At 37.6% G+C, this 22,358-nt stretch overlaps 1 protein-coding gene and 1 pseudogene across 7 annotated transcripts in view; both read left to right on the forward strand.

Annotated features, from left to right (window-relative positions):
* The window catches only part of ENOX1 (ecto-NOX disulfide-thiol exchanger 1), a 548,229-nt gene that overhangs the window by 320,003 nt on the left and 205,868 nt on the right, over positions 1-22,358 (forward strand). The window lies entirely within an intron of this gene.
* LOC114051484 lies at positions 4,262-6,856 on the forward strand (annotated as a pseudogene).

Genomic DNA, 22,358 nt, shown 5'->3' on the forward strand with positions numbered 1-22,358 from the left:
TGTATTGGGCGTTCTCAGACCATGGCAAGAGGAAGAAGAATGTTTAATGATGAACAAAGTAGTTCATCAAAGTGATCAAAGTAGGCATTGTCTAGACATAGGTTTGCCTAAGGTCGAACAAGATAAGAGTGGGTAGAGTTATTTATTTTATCCCTTTAAATGATCCTCTGTTATCTGAAAGAACTTCTATGTGATTGACTGGTTAATTTCTTATTGCCCAATGTGAATTCACCCCTTCTCTGATAAATAATAGAAGAAGCAATAAGAGAAACATCTATGATAGAACTGAGACCAAAAAAACGAAGAATTTATAGCTAAAATAGAAATTTAACTCTTAGATAAGGAAAGGAATGAACAATGTAGTCTGAAACACATCCTATATTTGAGGAGTACAAATTAGCTCATGTAAAAGCACAGCTCAAGTGTTACCTCAAACAGAAGGCCCTTCCTGATCTCTCTAGTTGTTAAAAAAAAAAAAACCCTTTGTATTGGCCCCTTAAATATTTTGTGTAGGAGGCATCCTGGCATGGTAGATTTAGAACTGGCCTTGGAGTCAGGAAGACCTGCCTCTAATGCTTACTGACCATGAGAACCTGGACATTGCCTAACCTCTCAAGACCACAGATGATTTTCTAAGACTATGAATTGCAAACATGTATAAATCAGCATTAGTAAAGGGAGTTTTCCCACACCAATGAAAAAACAGGTCTGAATGGGGCCTAACAGTCTTTTAACTTTTTATATGTTGTGCTCACCCAGTAGTTCACAAGTTTCTGAAGGACAACTTTTTAAAAAATTTTTGTCTTTGTATCTCCATTGTGCCTAGTGCTGTGCCTGGCACATAACAAACATTCTACATTCTTTTTTAAATTGAAATAACCTGTTGCTTAAAATGCTACAGAGAAAATTAGTCCTACGAGACCTGTTTGGAACCTTTGCTCTTCTACTCCAGCCATGTGATAACCAGTGGCAAATCATTTCACTTCATCATTAGGAAGAGGCTCTGTTGGAATGAAGCTAGGGGCACCAGAGCTAAGGAAGAGTTTCTCCATAGAATCATCTTTGAATCCCGTTCTTCTTCTTGCCATATCCTTAGGATGGCCAACAGATCCTCCTTCCCTTGTTGACCCTGTTTTCTTGTACTATGCTCCCCCTCCCCAGGGTATCCTTTTGAATCTCTCAGATTTTCCACTGTGTAAATTAAAATGTGCCAAATAAAGGGCTCTTGATTTTAGCATTATTTGTCAATCTGATTCTTTTGCAAAGGCTCTCTAAGCCCCCCAAAACGACTTTAATGGACTGGAACAAAACCTCAACCATTTCCAATCAAGGAATGAGTTAAACAAAGGCAACTAGATTGTTTAACAGAAATGTTGATGGTTATTTTGTCAGTTACATTAAAAAAATGAAGCTGTAAAGTTAAACATTCCTGGGTTGTTTTTTTTTTTTTGTAGTATAAATGAAAACTCATTAAGTGCCAAGTATGTGTTAGGCCTTGGGATCACAAATACAAAGTTAAAGACAATCCCTTCCCTCAATAGGTTCTAGTGGGAGAAACAACATACATAGAGAAGCAGTGGCCAGGGAAGGGCAGTTTGGTCCAAGAGGTTACAGGAATGGTGATGGGGCTACAGGGGAATGGATTAATGTACCCTATCCAGGAACAATAGTTGAGTTGATTTTATCATGGTTCATGCTTCCAGAACAGTGGAGGGTGAGAGGGCTGGGGAAGGACAAGGGAAAGAAAGGAAATGATTAATAGGCAATAGCAAGGAAATTGACGAGGTGGGTATTCAGGAGGCAGCCAGATAGGAGGGAATGAAGTGAAGAGTGTCTGGGGCTATCCTGAAATCATATTTTGGAAGAGGCAATCACCAGTCAGGAAGCAGTATCCAGAGATTGGGCTCCTTTAGGGTCTGGTTTGTGGTGTTAGCAGTGAGAAAGCTGGGGAAGCAGTGGTTAGGCTTCATCCCTGTAAATTTAGTAACTTTGAGTCAACTTATATGCATGCACATGCTTCCGTACAAGGAAGAAACAAATGAAATGACTGCATAAAGCCAATAAATTTCATGTGATACTCTGCAGCTGCTAGGTCAGGTGATTGTGCCTGTCTTGATATTTCTGTTCTTAACCTAATAAATCATAGAATCATACCCTGGCTGAGCCCAGAAACCACGATCTCCAGTCTCCAGGTCCAAGGCTCCTTTCCCTCCACTATGATGCCTGCCCTTGATGATCATTCTAGAGGGCTGGTTGGATTGAGAGAACATGTGATTGGCCACCTGTTCTATCCATATCAAGTCCTTGGTAAGGCTATCCTTAATGAGAGCTGAAAAGGACTTACTTATTCTTAGAAATTCTGTCTCTGGTAGGTTTCTGTTTTTTTTCATGGCCTGGCTCAAAAAGTTCTACTTCATTTCTGACTGCCTTTTGTAGGTAATTCCATCTGCCTCTACTCCCCTACAGTCTGGAGCTTGGTTTCGCTATTTGAGCAGGGTGTTTATTTATCCTGGAAACCTTTCTTCAAAAACAAAGCCCACTTGTGCTTGAGCAGCTATATTATTTTAGGTCATCTTCTAGTGGCTGCTCAGATCGGCTGCTGCCCTCATTCTCTACATATTTCTATGGTGGAATAGGTAGTACTTTTGCTAGACCTGAGGAAGGTGGCAAAAAAATCCCTTAGGATCATAGGACATAGCAGCTCAGCTGAGTACATCAGTAGCACACCTTCAGTTGGTGGTGTAATAGAGAATGCCTCAAATAGACACACCAACAGGGAATGCGGAGGAGAGTGCTGTAGTAATCCTACCAAGACAGAGAGCAGGGACATATGAGTATCTCCTGATTCCTGAGGTATTTTTGTTGTTGTTCAGTCATATCTGACTCTTTGTGACTCCCATTTGGGGTTTTCTTAGCTAAGATCCTGGAGTGGTTTGCCATTTCCTTCTTCAGCTAATTTTACAGAAAAGGAAAGTGAGGCAAACAGGGTGATGTGATTGGTCCAGGATCACACAGTTAGTAAATGTCTGAGACTGGATTTGAACTCAGGAAGATGAGTCTTCCTGACTCCACGCCTGGCATTCTATCCACTGTACCACCTAGCTGCCCACTCTGCTTCTGAGTCACAAGAAGAGCCACTGGAAAGTAGAAGCAGTGTAGTCTCTTCGGAAGAGCACTTGATTTACCATTAGGAGACCTTGGCTCAAATCTCAGCTCTGTTATTTACTTATTATGTGATCTTTGATAAGTCAATTAAGCTCTGGGGACCTCAGTTTCTGCATCTTGTAAAATGAGGGCATGGGACTACATGATGTCCAAGGACGTACATGTTTATATATATGGTATATGTACATGTATTTGTGTGAATACATATCTGTCAATCTCAAAAACAACATATCAGCCTTCCTTATGTTTATTTCAGTGAAGAATCTTCACCATCTGCCTCTCATTCTTTATAATCAAAAGGGATCCTGCTGGTGTGGATGGTGTCATTTCCCTTTTCACCAAGCTCCCTATTTCTGTAATTGCAGCCCTATAAACATCAACAGCAGGGGCTCACTGGGGAAGACTTTGTTATTAATACCATGGGATCTGTCGCCTTTGAGTAAATAAATAGACAATCCTTCTTGAACATGTTGAATACTATGTTCTAGCAAATTCATTAGCAAGACTTGTGGCTTTCTCATGAAAAGGGGAACCTAACATTTTTTCTAGTGTCTCATTGGCATCTTGGGCATCTATTTTTCTTGCCTTCTATTTTCGTGCATCATTCTCTCACTCCAGATGATTCTCCCTCTTCCTGTTTCTATATGACTAGGCTGTGTTAACCACTGCAGGTTAGTTTGCCTATAAATCATTATTAACATAAGGATTAACCATTCTGTGTGACACTTTGGTAACTATTTTCCTTCCAAGATGAAGAGGAAGCTTTAGAAATCTAACAAAGTAGGGAAAGGATTTTAGGGGAGTACATTCAGATGTGAGGAAGCTAGGTAGTGCAGTGGATAGAGTGCTGGGCTTGGAATCAGGAAGACTCATCTTCGTGAGTTCAAATCTCACATCAGACGCTTACTAGCTGTGTAACCCTGGGCAAGTCACTTCACCCTATTATACCTCAGTTTCCTCATCTGTAAATGAGCTGGAGAAGGAAATGGCAAGATCTTTGCTAAGGAAACCCCCAATGGAGTCATGAAGAGTCAGACATGACTGAAATGTGGCTAAACAGGCTGGTGCTGCTTACTGCAGGCTCTAGGTAGTCGCCATGCCTATAACACAGCAATCACCACAGGATGAGCAGGAAAAGCTCCAAGATAAAGCTATTCAGGCTGTGAAGGCTCAGTTATTCCAGATGAAACTATGTCTGGACAAAACCAAGCTTATGGATCCTCTGAAACATGCCTCTAATATGCTTGGTGAATGTCAAACATCTGTGTTACCACCAAAGAGCTACTATGACCTTTGTATGGCTACTTCTGATGAACTGCACTATCTGGAGGTCTGCTTAATAGATGAATTTGCCAAAGGAAGGAAAGTAGCAGATCCCTATGAACTTGTACAGTATGCTGGAAATATTATCCCAAGACTCTATCTACTTATTACAGTGGAAGTTGTTTTATCAAGTTATTTCCTCAGTCCAGAAAAGATATTTTGAAAGATTTGGTAGAGATGTGCCACGGTGTACAGCCTCTCTTAAGAGGTCCATTACTTTGAAGTTACCTTTTTCAATGTATCAGAAACATTCTGCCAGAAGAAGGAGAGCCAACAGGTGAAGAAACAACTGGAGACATCAGTGATTCTATGGATTTTGTACGACTAACCATTTCAGAAATGAATAAGTTATGGATGCAAATCCATCATCAAGGACCTAGATGGGATAGAGAGAAATGAGAATGGGAAAGACAGGAACTTGGACTTCTAGTGGGAACAAATTTGGTCTGCCTCAGTCAGCTGGAAGGTTTAAATGTGGAGCGATATAAACAGACTGTTTTGACTGGTATCTTGGAACAAGTTATGAATTGCAGGGATGCCTTGCTTTAAGAGTATCTCTTGGAGTATATCATTCAGATCTTCCCTGATGAATTTCATCTACTGACCTTGAACCCTTTTTTTCAAGCCTTTGCTGAGTTACACCAAAATGCAAATGTGAAAAACATAATCATTGCTTTAATTGATAGATTATCTTTATTTGCTCACTGTGACGATAGACCTAGAATCCCAGCAGATAGTAAACTTTTTGACGTATTTTCATAGCAAGTGACTACTGTAATACAGTCCAGACAAGATATGCCTTCGGAAGATGTGGTATCTTTTCAAGTGTCTCTCATTAACCTTGCCATGAAGTGCTATCCAGATTATGTGGATTATGTTGCTCAAGTGTTAGAAACAATGGTGGAAATATTTAATAAGCTAAATCTAGACTTATTGCTACCAGCCGTGCTGTTTCAAAGGCGCTTATGAGGCTGTTTGAAGATACCTGTTGGCACCTATAACAACATTTTAACACTTTTGAAGTTGAAACATTTTCATCCACTCTTTGAGTATTTTAACTATAAGTCCAGAGGGAGTATAGCTTGTTATGTGCTCAGTAATGTCCTGGATTATAACACTGAAATTGTCTCACAAGACCAGGTGGATGCAATCATGCATCTAGTATCAATGTTGATTCAAGACCACCCAGATCGGCCTGTGGAAGACTGGGACCCTGAAGACTTTGCTGATGAGCAGAGCCTGGTGGGAAGATTCATTCATCTTCTGAGGTCAGATGACACTAATCATCAATTCTTGATTTTAAACATGGCATGGAAACATTTGTGAGCCAGTAGGAACCAACACATTCACTTTATACTCCCTCCCTTGGTATTTGCAGCATATCAATTGGGTTCTCGCTACAAAGAAAATCCCATAGCGGATGATAAGTGGAAGAAGAAGTGCCAGAAGATTTTTTTTTTCATTTGCACATCAGACTATCAATGCTTTAATCAAAGCAGAATTGACAGAGCTGCTTCTATGACTTTTCCTTCAAGGCTCTAGGTGCCGGGGAAATTGGTTTTGAAAACCATGAAACAGTGACATGTGAATTTATGTCCCTGGCATTTTCTCTGGATGAAGATGAAATCAGTGATTCTAAAGCCCAACTGGCTGCCATCTCCTTGATCATCGGGATATTTGAGAGGATGAAGTGCTTCAGTGAAGCCCTTAAGGACTCAGTGTGCCTTGGTGGCCTCTTTTTTTATTTATTTTTTTAATTTTATTTTAAATATTTTTTTTAGGCAATTGGGGTTAAGTGACTTGCCCAGGGTCACACAGCTAGTAAGTGTTAAGTGTTTGGTCTGAGGCCAGATCTGAACTCAGGTCCTCCTGACTTCAGGGCTGATGCTCTATCCACTGAGCCACCTAGCTGCCCCCTTGATGGCTTCTAAACTACTCAAAAAATCAGACCAAGGTCAGGTAGTGAGCACGTGTGCCCATCTCTTCTGCTCTGGCAGAAACACAGCCAAGAATGGAGAAGAGCTTCATGGAGGCAAGAGAGAAATGGAATGCCTAAAGAAAGCTCTGAAGATAGCAAATCAGTGTATGGATTCCCTCACTGCAAGTTCAGCTTTTATAGAAATTCTGAGCAGATGTATCTATTTTTATGAAAAGGAAAATGATGCAGTGACAATTCAGGTTTTGAATCAACTTATCCAGAAGGTGAGAGAAGACCTTCCAAATCTTGAGTCCAGTGAAGAAACAGAACAGATTAACAAACATTTTCACAATACCCTGGAGCATTTGTGCTTGAGGAGGGAATCACCAGTCTCAGGGGCCAATTTATGGAGGTCTTATCCTTCAAAGAGAAGAAATACAGACTTCTTAACATTTATATACAGAATTTTTAAAAAATTATGCTAGATTATTTCTCCTTCCCCTCCCCCAGTAGGGGAAGAAAAGTCAAGTTAGGTTATCTTTCTCTTATCTGTGATATATTTTATTCAGCACCTCCAGACACTCACCTTCAGGACCATAACAAATTAATTCATTTCACAGGTATTCAAGTTGGGTCATCAAATGTCTGTCTCATCAGCAGAAGCAGCATGATTGAATTGTTTTAAAAAAATTCCTCTGCTCTTCAAGTCTCTTCTTTCAACCACTACGTTTTTCTTTCTGTTTCTCTTCACTGTTTGTTGTTGCTTCTGTAATTTTATTCAGTCCTAGAGAGCATTAACCTGGAAGTAACTAGTGTTGTCTGTCTTTGTCATCTTGATTTTTACAAGAGATTTGATTTGAGGTGGGAGGGATATTGTATGTTAAATTCAGTTTGAGCTTTTCATTAAATTTAAGACAAGGCTATGTGTAATATTTCCCCTAAAACTAGAGTATATTAAGGCATGTTTGAGAGTTTAAAAGCACCGTGGTTAAAACCAGAAGTTTGTATTTTGCATTTTTGGACATCTACTAGGGGCCTATACTCATCACTGGGTATATTTTATCAAGGAAATTTTGTTCTAAATAGTATAAAAATAGAGAAATTGTGATCTATATAGTTTATGTATAACCTTCATTATTGTAAATTTAGAGGGAAATGAGTTACACAAATATCATGATTTTGTACCAGTGAAACAATGAAATTGCTATAACGATTAAAAAAAGAAAAACGACAAATTCAGATGTGCAGAATCCACAAATTTAATATTACTTGAGCATTACTCCTTACATACACACACACACACACACACATATGCACACACACACACACACACACACACACACCTTATGGACTGAGGAACAGAGAATGGGATTTGGTCCAGTTGATTTACAATCTCCAACATTGCTTCTTGTTGACTTCAAGATTGTATAGTTTGATGTGTAGTTGCTCATAATATATTTGGTTAAATCGGGTCCTATCTATATAGGTTCATATTGGATGTGAACCAGAATGACGGTTCTTTTGTTCTTGTTATTAATTTAAAAGTTATGACTGCAATATCACAGCCATCACTTACATATAGCACATAATAATATTAGTAGCATATAAGATATGAGAAAATCCATAATGAGTCAGACCCATGGGTCTATACCATCCAGCATTCTGTCCCTGACAGAGAAGGCAGTTAATGTGACAAAATACATTTTCTGAAATCATCCTCAGAGGTTAGGGATGTACCTTTAAAAATTCATCATTAAAATAGCCCATTTTTATGGGTACTTATGCTTATGAAGTTTCATCCATTATTGAAGAACCATCCTCTCTTCCCTCACCCCACCCTTCTTTATCAAGGGCAAAGGAAGGAAGGCCTTCAGTATGTTGGGGCAAACCTCTCCCCACCTGAAGAAATCTCTGCCCTGGGGAGCTAAACCTTATTTTAATAATGATTCCTGACTATTCTGATAGAAACTAGGACAGTGATAATTATCTGGTTAGTGAGTCCCTAACCTGGACCACCATTTCATGAGGGGCCCCAGACATGCTTGCTTTACTTGGAGCTCAAATCAAATCTCTGGACCTTTCACCTCCTTAGTAGCCAACTTTCCCCCTGAATATCCGTGTGTGTGTGTGTGTGTGTGTGTGTGTGTGTGTGCGCGCGCACGTAAGAATGTAAGCTCTTTGAGGTTAGGAACTGTCTCATTTATTATATTTATATCTCCAGCATTAAACACAGTGCCTGGCATATATAGAAAGCAATTAACAAATATCTTATTTATATAAAAGGACATGGACAAGAGTTACACGGGATGGTCAAGAAGTTGGTGGGGTCACCGATCATATTATCAAGGTCATTTTAAAGTTTAATTCTTATCTTCCATAGAACTAGCCTCATTCATATTGTTGAGTCATTTCAGTTGTGTCCAACTCTTCATGACCCCATTTGAATTTTTGGGTTTTTTTTTTGGCAAAGATACTGGAGTGGTTTGCCATTTCCTTCTCCATCTCATTTGACAGATTAGGAAACTGAAGCAAATAGGGTTAAGCGACTTGCCCAGGGTCACACAGCTAGTAAGAGTCTGAGGTTGGATTTAAACTCACAAAGATGAATCTTCCTGACTCTAGGTTTAATACTTTATCACCTAGCTGCCCTAGAGGTAATTTATACACAATAAAAATAGTGTCTCAGAGATACTCTTTTTTGTTTTTCAGCCAAAGACAAGGTTTATTAGAACATCGTCATATTGAGCAGACTCTTAAGAAGTCTGAATATTAATGAGTTATTGGCTAGATTGTAAGAATCTGAACAGTGGCTACATTATAAGAATCTGAGCAGCGTAATGGAGACAAGATGGATCTTATATACAGAAAGACTGTGGGAGGGATCTAGGAATGGCCAAGTAGTTTGGGGTGACTGTGGGAGGGGTCTAAGGAGGATCTGGATGGGAGAAGCCAATAAGCTGGGTTGAAAAGAATGCCAGGGACCTGGACCAAGTGGCCCAGGGAGAATGGAGCCTACCTAGGATTAGGGTGGGAAATGGCCTGGGGCCTTAGGGAGGTAAGACAATGGAGAGCTAGGCTAGGTTAAGAATAACCCAGAATTGGGAGATTGGGTATAACCACAGTGAAAGGCCAGTTGATAGGATTATAGCCCTCAGGAACACATACATGAGACACTTCTATCCAGGTCTAGACCAAAATGGGTATTTCAAATAAAGACATAGACCCTATCACAGGACTGAACTAAAGCAAGGAAAGGGAGAGAAGGGAGGGTGATATCCTGACATATTGAATAAAGAAATTCCTGATTCACACAGTTCTGTGAATATTCCAGCAGTGGAATACCACAAGATTTCCCTTCACCAAGAAGGCCACTGATATAGGCAGATAGCTAGAACAAAATCACCACTGATAGACTTGGCTTCCCTGCGGATTATTCTTACAGGCCTCAGGGCAGAGATGTCAAACTCAAGGTCCTCAGAACTGCCCAAACCAGATTAAAATGTATTTGGGAAATGTTTAACAAAATAAAAGCACAGTACAACATAGATAATGTTAATTTATGTGGCCTACAAAGCTCTGTTTTTATTTGCATTTGGCACTACTGCTCTAGCGAACTAGGCATCAGATGATAAGTAACATTTTCCAACTCTGGGATATCTGTTCCTTCTCAGCAACCTACATATGTAGACTTTCTAGCAGCTCTCGTGGCAAACGTATTTTTCACATATTTTTGGATATACCTCATGTTCTTCTCACGAGCTGTGGGTGCATGTCTGAAACAACCTCATCAGATTATTTTTACATCCCCTGGGAGCATGCCATAGGTTCATTTGTATTCCTAGAACTTAGGCCATCATGGCCCAAAATGACAGAACTAGTTACTCCATTGACATAGACTTGAGACCCCAGGGTCACCTCCATACCACCATGAGACACTGGAGAAGAGCCTTGTGGAGACAAGTAATGTTTTGTGGCCTGTGTGATCTCCAAGGTCCCTTCCAACCCTTGGTTACAAAGATTTTGAATATAATTGATCCCAGAACCGACCCCCATGGTATACCACTTTTACTCCAGGAAGATAGCACACAAATGCTAACTTGTTTGGCTTAAACTCTTATGCCAGTAGAAATGATGGATAGTGACATGGGATAGGGTCTGTACTGGCAAATCCATTGGTATAGAGGAATTTCATGTGAGAAAACTCCCAACAATGAAGTCAGTTTCTTCTTCTTTTTCTTTCTTTTTTTTTTTTTAACTTGCAGTCTTAACTTCCTGGAGCACAGAAAAGTTAAGTGACTTGACCAGGGTCACATGGCCAGAATGTATCAAAGACCATATTTGAACCACAGGTCTTCCTTATCTCAAGGCCGGCTCTCTATCCTCTATGCAACACAGTGTCTCAAGTTACACCCTGAAGTCTCAAAATATTATAATTATCGTATATCATGTATCTCCTCTTTACTAGGTGATCTTTCAATTTTTGATAGACTAAAATTAACTTGCTATGGTTTGATTGGCAAATATGGCTGAGTGGCCAATTTTTTTTTTTTAATGTGAAGACCTTGCCACTTCTTTTTCATTCGATGTTGACTTGAAATATATGAAACCCTGGCTAAATAATGCTAACATGGTCATAGTAGCCCAAATGAACGGTTTTTTTCAGGCCTGTGTGGCCAATGCAAATTTCTTCTCTGTATTACATTAAGTATAGATTACCCAGCCCAACACTTTGCCCAATATGTAAATCCATGTTTTGTGTCTTCACATATTTCAGCATGGATAATATTGGCATAAACTCAATCTGAAGTTAGCTTGCTGAATACAGCTTAACTGTGTTGAGGAATGTGGAAATATCTATAATAAAATCTAAGAGAACCACCCATCCAATACCCAATAGGTACTCAGTAGCTGATAATAATGTAGTAAAAATAACCTTACTATTTACAGCATAGGCCAGTATATTGAAAAACACGGCGATGACTTAGGATACATATTTATATACTTTACTATGGTTGAATATGATTACATCATATCTCACATGTAGCCACATTTTTATTATGAGGCCTTTCTGGATTTAAAGGGTGTTATGTGTGTGTATTAGTGTCATATCCCTAGCCTTGAAATGGCAGACCCTTAATGGATGTGAGTAGGAATCTTAGGCTATTTGATCGGATAGGCAATTTCCACTCAACCTGTAAAGCAAATTTATCACAGACCTTCCCTTATCATAAGACTAAAACTAGACTCTGGGGCATCATAACAACTGTGACCTGACACACATGAAACCCTAGAAAGGGAACACACCCTATTTATGATCTTGATCCCCTTCCTTGAGGCAACTAGCCAACCAACAGAATATAGCCCTAGACAGAAATGAAATGCCCAGAAACAGTAAGCCACCACAGTAGTCCCACTTCTCTGCTACATGGAATCCTACTGGGTGGTAAGTCTGTATTTTTTTTTTTTTTTAAGAAAAAAGGTCACCTTGAGGGAGCCTTTCAAGCATAATCCATCAAAAGAAACCGCAGACCTATTACAACAGTTCATATTGCCTGCCTTCAGGTGATCTTAATTCTTCTCATGATAGCTAAAACCTAGAGTAATATCATGTTCACAGAATCACTGGGGGAAAAAAAGGCCATAGAATGCTACAGTATTTGCTGTAGCATTTATAAATGGCAATGAGTGCAAGAAAGAAATGAACTCAGAACAGAATGTGGTGTATTGTGTTCTCAATGATATGTGTTCCCTCGGCCACTGTGACCAAGCAAGCAAGCCATCAACAAATAATTTTTATGTGCCTTCTGTGTGCTAGGGACATAGGGACAAAAATCAAACAATCCTGCCTTCAAGGAGTTTACATTCTATCCAGAAAGATAACATGTACACATATAGGTATGCATAAAATATACAAAAAGTAAATATATAAATGTATACTTTATATAAAATATATGTAAAGTTTATATATATAAAGGTTTACATATTTATATATGTAAAGTTTATATATTTACATATTATATAAATACATTATACATAAATCAATATAAATATGTAAATATATATAAATAAATATAAATATATATTATATTATGTATAATATATAAATATACAAAAAATAGCAGTGGGAGTAGAAATCCTGAAAAGCCATACAGAAGGGAGTATTTGAGCAGTGAAGATCACAGACTATTTGTGCCATGCCATTCTATACAATTCCTAGTCATGTTCTTACCTAGACCCTTCACAGTGGGTCTACTCAACATGCTAGAGCTCTTCCTTTTGGTATTATCATGTTTCATGAGTATCAATTCAGCACTTGGACTGTCCAGCTGTTATTTTTTGTTCTTATCATGTGATCAGCCCATTTTATTCTTCAGTCACGCATTTCCTCAATGGTGTCCCCTGTGTTCTTTTTGTGTACCAGTTACTATCAGAAATATTCTGCCGCCTACTTTGGTCACCATGAATTTCTCCAGTTTTGTTTGTTGTTGTTTAGACATTTTTTAGTCATGTCCAGTTATATGTGACTCCATTTGGGGTTTTCTTTGCAAAAATACTGAAATGGTTTGTCATTTTTTTCCCCAGCTCATTTTACAGATGAGGAAACTGAGGCAAACAGGGTTAAGTGACTTGCCCAGAGTCATAACAGCTAGTGTCTAAAGTCATATTTGAACTCAGATCTTCCTTACTCCAGACCTGGCATTCTATCCACTGTGCCACTTAACTGTCCAATTTCTCTGTTACCCTTTACTTTATCTGTGATTTTTATTCTTCAGGGATTGAAATGTTCTAAGATTTGCAGCCTTATAGCATTGCTGAGAGTATGTTTGTATCAAAAATATTTGTCTTTGGACTAGAGTTGTTGTTTAGTCATTTTTGAGTTATGTCTGACTATTTGTCAGGGCCATGTGACCCTGGTCAAGTCACTTAACTTTTCTGTGCTCCAGGAAGTTAAGACTGCAAGTTAAAAAAAAAAAAGAAAGAAAGAAAAAGAAGAAGAAACTGACTTCATTGTTGGGAGTTTTCTCACATGAAATTCCTCTATACCAATGGATTTGCCAGTACAGACCCTATCCCATGTCACTATCCATCATTTCTACTGGCATAAGAGTTTAAGGCAAACAAGTTAGCATTTGTGTGCTATCTTCCTGGAGTACCCCATTTGGGGTTTTCTTGGCAAAGATACTGAAATGGTTTGCCATTCCTTCTCCAGGTCATTTTAAAGATGAGGAAACTGAAGTAAATGAGGTTAAGTGACTTGCCCTGGGCCACACAGCTACTAAACATCTGAGGCCAAATTTGAACTCGGGTCTTCCTGACTGCAGACCTGGTGCTCTATCCACTGTGCCACCTCACTGCACTGGAAAGCAATGTGATATTGTGAAAGGCTAAAGGATTTCCCAAATGCAATCCAACCCCCTTTCTTCCTGTTTAATTCTTTAATCACCTCCTAGAAATATAAACATGGTGATCATTGGAATCTTGAAAAATATGAGATATCTTTAATAATTTGACATTAGATCACATGATTGAATCAGTAAAGACATCTTCATATAATTTTTTCATGGGACACCGCTAAAATTGCTCAAGTCGCAGTGTATTTTTAAGGTTACAATGGTCATCCAGTTGATATAACTGGAAGCTGTGTCATAAATTTCCAGCACCGTACCTTCACTGAAGTGAATATTCTTATCAATGATGGCATGAAAGCTTCTTAGGAAAGAATCGGATTCAAACCACTAGAAATCATTATGTGTGGTACTGAAATTATAAGAACAACTCAGTTAAAGGATATTATCAAAGCATTTCTCAGAGTGTTCTCTGATGAACTGGAAACTTACAAGAGGAAGCCAATGTCATGTTATTTGGATTCAGATGCACACTCATAGCCAGTGTTCCCAATCTTGTATTCATTGTTTCCATCTCTGTTCAAATAGCTAGACCTTTGGTACATCTGCAGTTTTCACACTCCCAGTCAGCTGTTTGTAGTGCTGTGGTATCACATCTGTTAACTTAGCATTATCTCTTAGTGTCCATCATCTTTACCACATATTCTGCCTGATGTCTTTTCACACAATATTTTCTTCCATACGTCCACTACCCCTAATTCCCTCTGGAGTACCACATTTGTCATATAGTCCCACAGAAACCTTTTGGATATAATTGTGGGTGAATGCAATCTTCTCTTCTTTCCAAAACATTTTTGACTCTTTTCTTCCTGATTCTCCCTACCCCCAAATATGTTTAGTTGACACTTATTTTCAATTAATCACTCTCTTGGATCCCTCTCTTTGTTTCCACTCACAATGATACCATCCTAGTTCAAAAATCTCATCTCTTCTATGGATGATTGTGATAATCTCTTTACTAGTCTCTCTGTCTTCAGTCTCACCATTCTGAGCCATCTTTGGCATAGCTCTGTGGGGGAAAAATTCTTCCTAAAGCAGAGGTTTTGACCTGATCAAAGCCATTTAGTGATGCCCTGTTACTTCTGAGATAAAATACAGCATCCTTGATCTGCCATTTAAGATTTCTCACAATCTGGCTCCAACCTGCCTTTCTGACTTTATTTCATATTATTTCCCTCCATGTGTTCAAACCAAACTATTGTTCGTTGAACTTAGTATGCTATCCCCCACTTCTTTGTATGTATGAAATCTGTCTCCAGTGCCTGGAATATACTTTCTCATTACTGCCTTTCAAATTTTTTTCTGCCTTCTAAGTTTAGCACATTTGTCACTTTTTCCATAGACTTCTCAGACCTTCCCATATTAAAATGCCGTCTCTCTCTTCAAATTTTATTTTTTCTTAAAAAAAGTTTAATTTTATTTTTTCAGTTAATAAGCTCAAAAAAATAACTGTCTCCCTACCTGCCCTCATTGAGCCATTAATGTTTTTAATTAAAACTTTCAATACATAGTTGCATAGATCTGCAAAAAAAATTCTTTTATTAGCCATGTCAGAAAATCTGTTTCTTTCTGCATTTTAGTTTCACCTCTATGTCAGGAGATGAGTGAAATGTCTCATTTATCATTTAGACTTGTGATTTATCTTTGCATTGATCAGAGTTCTAAATTTTTCAGAGTTTCTTTTCTTTATAATGTTATCATTATATAAATTGTTCTTCTATTTCTGCTCACTTTTCTCTGCAACACTTCATAAAGGTCTTCCCAGTTTCCTCTGAAATAGACCACTTCATCATTTCTTAGGGCACAATGGCATTCCATTACATTTATATACCACCATTTATTTAACCATTACCCCACAGGAGAACACCTCCTTAGTTTCCACTATTTGGCTGCAATGAAAAGAGTTGCTATAAATATTATTGTACATACATTTCCTTTTTATCTTTCTTTAATTTTTTTTAAAGTACAGCCCTAGAGACAGCATTGCTGGGTCAAAAGTTAAATATAGTTTACTAGCTCTCTCAGCACAGTTCCAAATTGCTTTCCAGAATGACAGCCAATCCACAACTCCACCAGTAGTGTGCTGATATCTTTGTTTTCCCACAGCCCCTCCAACACTGGTCATTTCCCTCTTTCATCTTTTCCAATCTGATAGGTGTAAGATAGAATCTTAAATTTTCTTTAATTCATATAGCTATAATTATTAATGATTTAGAGCACCTTTTCATATGATTATTGGTAGCTTAGATTTCTTCTGTTGAAAACTGCCTTTTCATATATTTTTTATCATTTATCCATTGGAAAATTACTCTTAGTTTTATAAATTTGAATCAGTTCCTTATATATCTCGGATATTGGACTTTTGTCAGAGAAATATTGAAAGGAATTTTTCCCCATTCAATTTGTTTGTGTGAAAACTTTAAAATTTTATATAAGCAAAATTGTCTTTTATATTGTATAATCCTCTATGACTTGTTTAGTCCCAAACTCTTTCCCTAGTTAAAGTAATTTATTTTTTGCTCCTCTAATTTGTTTATTATGTGACTTTTAAATCTATGCCATATATCCGTTTGGAGCTTATCTTGGTGTATATTATGATGTACTGGTCTAAGCCCAATTTCTGCAGACTGCAGTCTATTTTTTCCAGCAATTTTTGTCAAATAGTTAAGTCCTTTCCCCAGTAATTCAAGTCTTCTGGTTTATCAACCACTCTGCTACTGTGTTTGCTTCTGCATATTGTATGTCTAATTTCTACCACCACCACCACCACCACCACCACCACCACCCACCCACCCCTTCTCTCTTTGTGTCTCTCTCTGTCTCTGTTTCTCTGTGTCTTTCTTTGTCTCTCTGTCTCTGTTTCCCTCTGTCTCTGTCTCTTTCTGTCTGTCTCTCTGTTTCCGTCTCTCCTCTCCTCATCTTCTCTCCTTCTCCCTTTCCCTTTTCTTTTTCCTCTTCTTCTCCCTTTCCCTCTCCTTTCTCACTCTCCTTTTTCCCTCTCTGTCTCTTTCTCTTTTTCCCTCTCTCCCTCCCTCTCTCCCGCTCTCTCTCTCTCCCCGCCAGTATGAATCATTTTAATGATTACTGCATTTTGGTAAAGTTTAAGATATGGTGCTGATAGACCCTTTTCTTCCCACTTGTTTTCATTATTACCTTTGAGATTCTTGACCTTTTTTTCCTCCATATGAATTTCATTATATTTTTCTAGGTCTGTGAAATCTTCTTTTTCTAGTGAATAAGTAAATTAAGTTAAGTAGCATTGCATTTTATTGTATTGGCTTGACTTAGCCATGAGCAGTAAATGTTTCTCCAATTGTTTAGATCTGTCTTTATTTTTTCAGAGTTTTTAATAGTTAGATTCATGTAGTCTCTGGAAAAATCTTCATAGATGCACTCCCTATTATTTTACAGCTTCTATAGTTATTTTGAATGGAATTTCTTTTTCTAGTCTTACCTGCTCTTTTTTGTTGGTTATATATAGGGATACTAATGATTCATGTGAATTTATCTTATATCTTGCAACTTTGCTGAAGTTATTTCAAAAAAATTTTAGTTGACCCTCTATGGTTTTCTAAGTTCATCATTATGCAGTCTGAGAAAAGTGATAGTTTTGTTTCCTCTTTGCCTATGCATTTTCCCTCAATTTCTTGTTCTGGTCTTATTGCTATAGCTAGCATTTCTATCATTACAGTAAATAAGAGTGATGATTATTCTTATCCTTCCTTTTGCTTTTAATCTTACTGGAAAAGGCCTTTAACTTTTCTCCATTATGTATAAAGTTTGCTCTTGGATTTTGCTATATACTGTATTTGGGAAAAGTCTATTCCTGTGACTTCTAGAGTTTTTAATAGAAATGAGGGTTGAATTTTGCCAAAAGCATTTCTAGTATCTATTGACATAATCATATTTTTATTATTTATGTTGTTAACATATTTTGTTACATTTATATTCTTCTTTATGTTGATTCAACACTGCATTCATGAAATAAACCCAACCTGGTTATACTGTATAAATTTTCTAATATGTTGTTATTTGCTAAATTTTTTTTAACTAAAATTTTCATTAAGTGCAATGTTCTGAAATTTTCTTTCTCTGATTTGCCCCTCCCTGGTTTAGTTATGAAGACCAAATTATGTATTGTAGAGAGATTTGAAGTATATCTTTTTTTCTCTTGTTTTTGCAAACAATTTTTATGTAGTATTGGAATTAATTGTTCTTGACTTTCCTGATAGAATTCAATTGTAAATCTATTTGGTCTGGAGGCTTTCTCCCCTACCTTGGGAGTTCATTTATAACTTGTTCTGTTTCTTTTTCTGATACTGAGTTATTTGGCCTCCTTCTTCTTTGGTCATCCTTTATATTAAGTATTCATCTATTTCCTTCCAATTGGCAGTTTTGTTACCATATAATTAAGCAAAATAGTTTTTGGTGATTTCCTTTATTTCCTAGAGTCTAACTGTACTTTTCTTTTGCCTTTATCAAATCCTACATTGTATTAATCTTATCTATTTGCATATCATTCTCCTCCAGAAATTTGAGGGGGGGAGAAAATTGCCTTAGTATCCCCAGCACCTAGTTCAGTGCCTTGCAATATGCATGTATGCAAAAGATCCATGATCACTTCAATGTGGAGGATTCCTGGTGTGGAATATCCCTTCATCATTGGAGCTATTTCTTCTTAGTAGATAAGTGGTAGGGTGCACCACCCTAGATGTGAGGTAAAGTGAACACACCCAGTGGGACATAGCTACTAAGTTTTAGCAGCATGATTTGAGCCTAATCCTCCTGACTCAGAGCCCAGTACTCTATCCATTATGTCACACTGTCTCTACATATACCTTGCATAGTAGGACCTTAATTTGGAATGTGGAATTTAATTGGACCAGTATTCTGGTGCATATCATGGTATAGGCAGAGTAGTGTAAATGAACATTTCTACTTTGATCTTCATGAATATTTTCTTTATTGTTCAATATTATATGTGTGATTGAAACTAATTCAGTTCACTTTGTTTCCATTCATCTATTCTCTATCCATGATGTTTTCTTGCCTGAGTTAGTGATCAAGGTACAAATATTCTGTTACCACCTCAGTTTCCTGTACATGAACTATTCCTCATGGTCATTGTCCATTTTTCATCCATTGTTTTGCTAAGGTTCCTCTCCATCACTTTCAGCTCTAAATCTATGATCATGTTCAGACATTATAGGATATCACTTGACAGTTACTTTACCTTTTGCTCAAAGGGGAAAAAATTGAAGATGAGTTTCAATAAGTGATCAATCATTGTGTCCTCAGACCAGTTACAGCTACCTGATGGGTTGCACTGGTTGTACTGGTGAAAAAGCCGAATTCTAAGGTGAGACTTTGTGGAGGCTACGTTTACTTAAGCAACTCCCACATCTGGTCTCTGAAACTCAACAATTCTTCGCTGTTCTTGTTCGAGGAAATGCCTTTGCAAAGTTGACCTTGCCCAACTTTATTGTTGGCTGATCATGGACAATTCTACTGCAGAAATTCAAACAATTACTTATCCTCTGACAGTCAGACCTAAATGCTTTTAGTTTAGAGTCTCTATTGCTCCTGGAATTTTCCAGGTGTTCATTAAGACTTCTTGATGAACTTTTAAGCATGGTGTAATATTTCAGTGATACTCTAATCATGGAAGCAACAGAAAATAAATTTGCGAATTTTTCATCATTTCAACACTTCAGATAGTTGCATGATCAAAGAAATGTTTAATTGGAGCTTTCAGGATCAAGTATGTTGACTGCCATTATTTATTCCACTCTAAAACAAAGTCAAAGCTTCAAGTCTTCCTGGGATTATTTAGTTTCTACCATTTTTTTCTTGCCCAAAGGCAACTCTTTTTAAGACATTCCAGCAGCATTCCATGGCATTGAACTCCCAAGCATGAAGGGGTTTTCTAGGATGTCCAGCTGTCATTAACTCCTGAGCCTGTGCCACTATGTTCCAATGATTATAAACCATGCTTTCTTTCCACATCCTCTTCACCTGGGGCTGGTGGAACTGTTCAGCCCAGCAGAATCAAGAAACGACTTTTTTTTTTATTACTCAAGAACAATGTTATCTTCTGAATAGGGCCAAAATCAAGTTAAATGAAGATGCACTGCATGAAAGCTGTTATCAATAGGAGCCAAAATATTCCCACTTTGGTCATGTCTGCACAGTTTGCACTGATCCCAAGAGCCTTGTAGGAACTCTTTCCTAGGGATAAGCCTACATGTTTAAGTATGTTACTCTTTATTTAGTACTTGAGGAGGGACAATTTTACTTCATGCTTCTGACTTCAAACCTGATATTTGAATCACATTACACATTCTAAGTAGTCTACCATTTCAGAGTCCAGATTATTTTATGTCATTTCCACTGTAATTTGCAGGGTGGTAGACCTCTTTGGCTGATGAGATTCCATAATTAACTATGTGAATGAAGTACCATATTCTTTAGAATCATCGAATTTTGAAACTGGATCTCAGAACTTATACTTTATCTAATTTTGTGCTTGGTATGGAAGAGAGTGGTCAGCAGAGAAACTGTCTGGGGAAGTCAAGCTGTCCCAAGCATTTGTCAACAATAGGAAAACTATGCTATTATTCTAGTAGGTAGTCATCCCACCATTTTGGTTGGGGAATTGTAGTACATTTGAGAAGTACCTGCATGAAAGCATTGACTAGAAATTATTTTTGATGATCTGAAATCCTGCTATTGAACAGATTGTAAGAAAATGGCTTGTCCCATGCTATTAGCATAGTGAAAAATAACTAATAATAAACCACACTGATTTTGTAGGACTATTTCAGGAGGAAAATGTATTGATTGTGGTTGCCTCCTTTTGATTCCATGAAAAATTTCTGCCACAGTAATCACAACTGCAAATCAGTTATTTGCAACACAAAGTTTGTCTTATACTATTATTTCTGATATGGCATCTGCCTTGACTTCAATTAGATTTCAGGGATTATGAAAAGCAAATTAAATTTTCACTGTTTTACTTCGATCCCCCAATAGTCAGGTTAAAAAGATGGTATTGCCTGCTAAGGGTTATCTGAAGCAGATAGTAAGAAGAAAATTTGACCAATTTTCATTGCTCAGCATATTATTTCATGTTTAATAATAAGATGCAGTATGCCTAGATTATTAATGGGACAATATCTTAAAACATCCTGTGGCCATTACCATACATATTTATTAGAGAATTTACAATAAATTCTCAACACAATAAATACAAAAAATACAATAACATATCTTAAATGTTACTTTGTCTTTCCCACAGGACAGCCTTTCCTGGGAAACATGGTACCTTAACCATGTTGGATCTTTGCCATTGTAATTGAGGCCATAAGGTCTAGGGAATAGATAGATCAGCCACATTGACCAATTATGAAAATGTCATTCTCCCTCCATCCTTTCTTGGTAAAGTAATAAGAACTGAACCATTAGAAGAAATATCTCATCTTCAAATATCTTTCTTGGATTCTTTTACCTGCTATTAAAGGAAGGGAGCTATAATTCTTCTTGGACTTTTGCAAATGTTAAGGCAGTGTTTTCACCACAGCTTATATTAAGAGAGAGTCAACCTTATGGAAAGATAACTTGGGATTAATTTTTTTTTTAATGTTAGCTAAGCAGAAAGGGTATGTGTGTGTGTGTGTGTGTGTGTTTATATTCATATACTGAAGCACTGGTAGGACAATATAGTGATAATATTCCTTTCACTTTTGTATTGGATGCCTTACGTCCATCCCAGATGCTGCAGTGATTTCCAGAGCTTTTGAAAGAATAAAGTTCAGTCATGTTGAAGAGCTGTCATCCCCTGTCTATCACTGCCCAAAATGACAAAGTGTTTGGAAGCTGATTTTTCCCCCTGTGTATAAAACCATAGCTAAAGTGATAAAATGAAGAGCCATACACCTGACTGTTTAGTTTGCCCTCACAAGAATGCCTCACATCTGAAAAGCTCCTTGCAGTTTCTGTTTTAGGACCTCTGATGGCAAGAGCTTTGCATCCCAAATTTTTCCTTCTCCCTGACTGTTATAACCGTGTTAAACACCAGTTCTTTCCTTTGTCCTAGAAGATTGTCACCTTGCCTTTCTTATGGTTCCAACTATAATATACCAACTAAAATATTTGAATATTGAATATAAATATTGAATATAAAACTATACTATTATTCTATGATAATACACACCAACTATAATACTTGAATGTTCTCTTGCCAACTATTTTCAGTGCTATAAGACAATTTGGGGATTTCCTAAGTGAATTCATCATTTGAGGCAATTCAGTGATAGAGTGCTTCCATGATGGGAAAAAAATACAGTTGCTCCTCTGTCCCAACTCAGTGCCTGACCTGTGGCACGTGACTGATTTGTACCTCAGTTTACCTAAATGTAAATTTTAATCAAGAAATCCTATTGAGAATTGTGATATATTGACCTGCTACTTACAGGATACTGCTAAGGACTGTGAAACTAAACACACACACACACACACACACACACACACACACACACACACACACA

The sequence above is a fragment of the Vombatus ursinus genome, unplaced genomic scaffold, assembly GCF_900497805.2.
Source record: "Vombatus ursinus unplaced genomic scaffold, bare-nosed wombat genome assembly UNPS02014802.1, whole genome shotgun sequence".
NCBI classification, from domain to species: Eukaryota; Metazoa; Chordata; class Mammalia; order Diprotodontia; family Vombatidae; genus Vombatus; species Vombatus ursinus.